General features: G+C 44.6%; 1 protein-coding gene across 3 annotated transcripts in view; it reads left to right on the top strand.

The window, feature by feature from the left end:
* The first annotated feature begins 3,649 nt into the window (after window positions 1-3,649).
* BNC1 (basonuclin zinc finger protein 1) overlaps window positions 3,650-6,000 on the top strand; it is a 179,796-nt gene continuing 177,445 nt past the window's right edge. The window contains exon 1 of one of the 3 annotated variants that reach the window (XM_085644281.1): window positions 3,650-4,151. The gene's annotated coding sequence lies outside the window, so the exon portion shown is untranslated. Of the gene's footprint in view, window positions 4,152-4,434; window positions 4,457-6,000 lie in introns of those variants that run through there. The other 2 variants (XM_085644282.1, XM_085644285.1) reach the window with 2 other exon arrangements.

Genomic DNA, 6,000 nt, shown 5'->3' with positions numbered 1-6,000 from the left:
GGGAGCAGAGCTGTTCCCCTGCGAGAGCCCTCAGCTCCCTGATGGGGCAGTCTCACACTCATCCTCGGAGCACAAGAGCAGCCCCACCAGTCCATTGTCATTCTGTATGCCGGCTGATTGTCACATACAGAATGACAATGGGACAGTTTGAGGTGTTACAGCATGTGGTGGGCGTCCTCCTGCCGCGGTCTAGCGCAGGGCATTCTGTTAGGGTTGGATGGAAAAAATTTACAAAACAAATGTACAAAGTTAAAAAGAAGAGGTTATAGTTCTTACACAGGCTCATCATTTCAGAGCTGAAAAGCCATAGTTGCTGCTTTTTTATTTATTTTATGCAACTAACACCCATTGACCAAGCCAATAGTCATGGCATGTTGTAGGTCTAATGTTACTGGACGCAATGATAGAAACATCAAAATACCAGTCGGGTGGCACATTATGCTCAGCACATATTTTTAGCTGAGGTATTTTAAGCCACGCCCTTTATTACATCAGACATGCCCCTTGGAGAACCCCCCAGCTTTTTCATCCCACTTAAAGCCCTTGAAACAACACCATGTCACAGTCACCTCACATCATACATGACTCATGACTTCCAAGTTTTCAGATTGCCTATGTGCAGGGGCATAGTGAACTCTCCCCCACCCCACCCCTTGCTTTAGGAGCAACAGTGAGAGAAAAGTTCTTGATGAGCCTCTTCTGTCTGCAACTGTATGGGTGGGAGGGTGGATGGAAGGATGGGTGGCTATGTGAGAGGGGAATGGAGAGAAAAAGGGAGGATGGATGGATGGATTGATCAGTGAAAGCATGGATGAATGATTGACAGAATGGATGGGTGAATGGGTGCATGGATGAGTGAAAAGAAGAATGTAAAGATGGATGAGAGAAAGAATGCATACATGAGTGAAAGGGAGGGTGGAGAGCTGGAAGAAAGGACGGATGGAAGGATGAGTGAAAGTGTGAATGGGTTGACAGATGAGTGACTGGGTGGATGGATGAGTAACTGACAGGATGGCTGGATGGGTGAAAGGGTAAATGGTTGGATGGATGAGTGAATGGATGGATGAATGACTGACACAATGAATGGGCGAATGGGTGCATAGATGAGTGAAAAGAAGAATGTAAAGATGGATGAGTGAAAGAATGCATACATGAGTGAAAGGGAGGGTGGAGAGCTGGAAGAAAGGATAGATGGATGGATAATCGAAATGGTAAATGAGTGAGTTACTCGGTGGAAGGATGAGTAAGTGAAAGGATGGCGGGATGGGTGAAAGGGTAAATGGTTGGATGGATAAGTGAATGGATGGATGGATGAGTGAAAGGATGGCTTGGGTGAAAGGGTAAATGGTTGGATGGATGGGGAAGAGTGGATGGATGAGTGCAATGATTGATTGGGTGAAAGGGTGGATGGAGGGGTGATGGATGGATGAGTATAAGGATGGATTAAGGAATGGATGAGTGAAAGGATGGATGGAAGAATAGATGATGGATAGGTTTGCAAATGATTGAAAAGGTTTGGATATGGATGGGCACACAGATGGAAGGACAGAATGAATGGTGAAAGACTGAATGATGGATGTAAGAATTGATAGATGACAGAATGTAAATTTTAAAATGATGGATATCAGGGGTTTGATGGAAGGAGGAATGGCTAGATCCTTGGACAAAAGAGCTCTTCTGGGGAGGGTTGTGATGACTTACTTTGCTTTCTTAGTGCCATAAGAGCTTTAGTTCAAAGTGGGAGGTATTTACATTTTCTGGCTACTCCCTTGCCTATGTGTCACTTTTCTGTATTTGCTGTGTGCTTATGCGTGGGATCTATACATCATGCATAGGGCATTTTGAGTGACACCCAACTGGTGCTTGAATGTTACACTAGTAATTGTAAATGCTTGCATGATTTGTTTCAGGTGTAAGGTTTTAGGGAGAGCCTCATAGTGCCATGAGCTGTGCTTGAGATGTATATGGTGTTTGTAGCACTAGGCAAGGCGTCAAAAATAAACTATGTGATAGTGTATCGACAGTGCATTCTTTAAGAAAGCTGCAGAGAAAAGCACCTTTGTGACTTCTGTCAGCTTCTACAACTCTCTGCGAAGCCCCCATAAGCAAAGTCAGATTCCATATTTTAAGTTCCACTTGCTGAAACACCCATAATGCATTCCCTATAGTAATATTAATCCACATTTGTAAAACGCGAATAATCACCCGTAAGGGTCTCTAGGCGCTGGTGGCCGTCGGGAAGATTAAGCAACCTATTGCCCAGAGTCACATGGTGCTAGGCTAATCTGCCGCCGGGGATCGAACCGTGATCCCCAGATTCCGGAGTCAGTCGACCTGGCCACGGCGCCACACCTCTTCCTTGGGTTCATCACAGGAATCCTCCCTTTAGTTCACCTATGAGTGCTGCTTTACATCTCACAATGGCACTGAGAAATAAGATGCTAGTGAGAAAGTCTATCCGAGCAGTTCTTCCCGACCACTTCTCTCACCAAACATGCCTGGTCAGGATCCTGAGTTGTAAATAAAATATTAAGACTGGACAACCCAGTGTAGTAACCATATAAATAGATTATTATCATATGAAATACCACAAAAATCCCTGCACAGTTGCTAAAAGATGCACGCATACCGAAAAACTGTGCACGATTTTCTCAACCTAAAGTACACGTATTTTGACTTGTACTTAAGTGATTGTCTATTTAGTTACATTTATACTATTGCACAACTTCCTAGGATGTGTCTGTAAAACTTACCTTTTATCCTGAATTTTTACCTTCTATCCTGAATTTTTGTCCTGAATTATGACCCTCTGTCCTGAATGTTTACACTCACCGTCCTGAATTTGCACCCATGCCAATTGGTCACCCTACTCATGTTGTGCGTAACTTGTCCAGTACCTAAGAATGCTGAGCTTTATGGCTAATGCAGGTCATTTTGAATTGAGTACCATTAAATTGGGTAGTGGGACGCCTGCAACTATTGACTTTATCCCCAGTCCTTATCCGTAGCCACTTCTTATTCCTGTACCATCACACTGGTACTCTGAGACTACACCAGCATCAAAGATGACAACTTACAACAGACATATGTCGCACTGCCCCTTGTTACATGGTTTCTTGGGGTCCATGTCATGGAAACATAGGACGCATCCTAGGGGGTTCATTGATTAGGTGCCTCTGCTCTACGGAGTTATGCTCGCATTACTTACCGGAAATCTTGATTACTCCAAGTCGTAGTCTTCCTCGTCACAGTCCTTACTAATGACGTAGGACTGGGATGAGAAAGACACATGTGGAGGTAATGGGCCACATGCAAATTATTCACAGTATCAAACTTAATCAAATTAACGTACACTTTAATATGAGCACTAAGGAGCAACTGTGGTCTCTCAAACAGTGTTTTTTGACTAAATTGTATTTTAAGGCAGTCAAAAACTAGGAAGTGATTTTATATAACCCACAATGTTTTTGTGTTCCAAATGGATGTTTCCGCTGGGACCTTGTTCTTTTTTGTTACATTTCCCTGCTGGCGGACCCCTGCACGTTATATTTGAAAAAGTTCAGAAATGCAATCCGTGAGATAATCGTCGAACTTTTACAGAAAAAAAAGCAGCTTTAAAAACAAAAAAAATCCGAGCTTCGTGCACCTTATGGCTTGCACACAGATAACTCTGTTCTTGGAAAAAAACGCGTGAGGCCCGAGGTCAGCTGCATTGATTTAATGCATTACTCGGGCTGCCAGAGCCGAGGTAGGAGCTGCTCGTCTGCACCAGGAGTGCCCGAAGCCTCTGCGATTCCGTTTGATCAAATCTCTGTGAAAGATGAGTGTCATGCCCTCTCCCAGCCAGCTGTGCGGGGACTGCCCTGCGTCTCGAGGTATGCCGGGGCTCGGAGGTGAGAGCTGGCTGCAGAGGTGGGAGGCAGGCACGGCCCGGGAGTAGGCCCGAGCAGCACCGAGGGGGAGGTTCCCTTTCCACTCCCCTGTGCCGGCTGAGCAGACATCAGACGTGGAGGTGCTGGGATCCAGACAGGAGTGGAGAGGCGTGTGACGGTCCTGCCTTGCTACTTGTACAGACACGAGTGTCTCGAGCACTCCTTTGTGAGCCCAAGCCCGGTAGTCCCAGAGTCACACGCGCTGTGAGGATGTCGGCGGTAAGAAAACTTTGGGAACCTCTGTCACGTTATTGTTTTGTCTTTTCGGGCCAACAAGAAAAATACATGCATTTGGGTACACTGCTGGGGCTTCAAATGTGATCGAGTGGGCGGGGATGGGCGTGTGTGAGAGATTTGTGATGGTTTTGAAAGTACGAAAAGCAGTGAGCATGTTTGAGGAGAGATTCCTCTTCATAGAATCATTTATACAACGCACTTGCATTGCGAAAGTCATAAATATTTGACAGGGTTCTAGCTACAAGTCCACTAAACAGCAATAAACTCTTCCTTGATTGCATTCAGAGGTAAGTGCTTCGAGCGTAATTGTTTGTGATGTATAAACGCGTTGACAAGCGGGCGGTGTAATCCGGCAACTGCCCCTCCTGCCGTTCAGGGTTAGTAGTAGTAGAGTTGTGTAACGTGTGCCATGTGTGCCTGTACCCTACGAGTCATTTCCTGGCCCGCGTGGCGTTCCGTGGAGGGCTTCATTTTGGGACACTTGTCTGTAATGCTTAAGCTTACGCTTGTTTCTGGCTCCTGTTTTTCCTTAAAGAAACATACAGTTTTGGTGGGGTCCACTTGGTACTAATTATGATCATTAATTCGCTCTGGGTGTCCTTCTTTCTGACATGTGTATCAGCTTTAATGATGAAGAGCGTGAGGCAGTAGGTTGCTCATGCACCCAGTACTAGTTTAGTCGTGTACATCTTGCCAGGGGGCATGGTTACACTACTTCCGTTATTGTCTTATGTTTTCTTTCGGGGTGCAAGAAGGGATGTAACGAGGGACCTTTTTAACTGGTCTGGTGCAAAAAGAACCTTCTCAAGTAAAAACACGTGTGCAAGTGTTCCAGGGCGGTCGTTACGCATCAGAAGGCATGTCAAGTAATTTTATAGATTCTGTTTATTATAATACCATGTAATCTTTCTAAGATTGCTCTTTCTTGTAGTCCCCTCGCTTCTGTTTGCTTTCATGACTGCCCAGCGTGCTCTTGTTTGTTTTAATGTGCCTGTTTTGCTCGCTCTAGTCTGCAAACATGCCTGAGTTGCCCTCACTTTAATGGGCTTTGATTCGACTTCCTAGGTTGCTGGAGTGCATATTTTTTTTTTTTTTGCAACTGATTCTATGCCTTTCTGGGATGTATGCTCTAAAGTTTCTTGCTAATGTGGCCGGCTGGCTTGCTGAAGTGCACTCTCCATACTTTGCTTTTGAGTGACACCAAGTCTTGCTGGTTTAATTCGATTCAGTTTGCTTACATGTGATGCATGGCTTGATGGGTGCATTCGTTTGTTTTCCCGTGACTGGTTTGTTCTTATATAATTGTCTTATTTGCAATAGTTTTAGTACAAAGTTTGCTCAATCAGTTATGATTTTGTGTGACTACCTGGATTCCTGGAGTGCCTCTGACTTACGTTGTGTTTCTTTACTTGTTGTTACTTTAATGTGACTGTTATCTTGCTGGGAAACATTTACAATTGTTATGCCTTGTTTACTGAGAGCAGTGCTTTCATTTTGCTTTAGTGTGATAGGCTGGCTTGTTGAAGTGCACTTCCCATAGTGTGCAGTCACTTCAATTTTCTTTTAGGTGACTACCTGGCTTGATGGTGGTTTTCTATTTGATTTCATGTAACTCCTTGTCTTGATGAGTGCATTGCTTTTAGTTTGTTTTAAATAAATGCTTCACATGCTGGTTTCATCAAACAGCTGACACCCACCCTGAGAAAGCCAGAGCTGCCCTGTTGGTGGTATCAACAGTGATCTTAGGTTTATTACAGCTCCTTCACTTAAAGTGGGTTGTCACCCTGCCCGCTACTTTTTGTATCCTGCTCCTACCAAGTCAGACCCAGGC

This window comes from Triturus cristatus, chromosome 3_1, assembly GCF_964204655.1.
Source record: "Triturus cristatus chromosome 3_1, aTriCri1.1, whole genome shotgun sequence".
Classification (NCBI taxonomy): Eukaryota; Metazoa; Chordata; class Amphibia; order Caudata; family Salamandridae; genus Triturus; species Triturus cristatus.
This window is presented reverse-complemented; position numbering and strand designations above follow the sequence as displayed.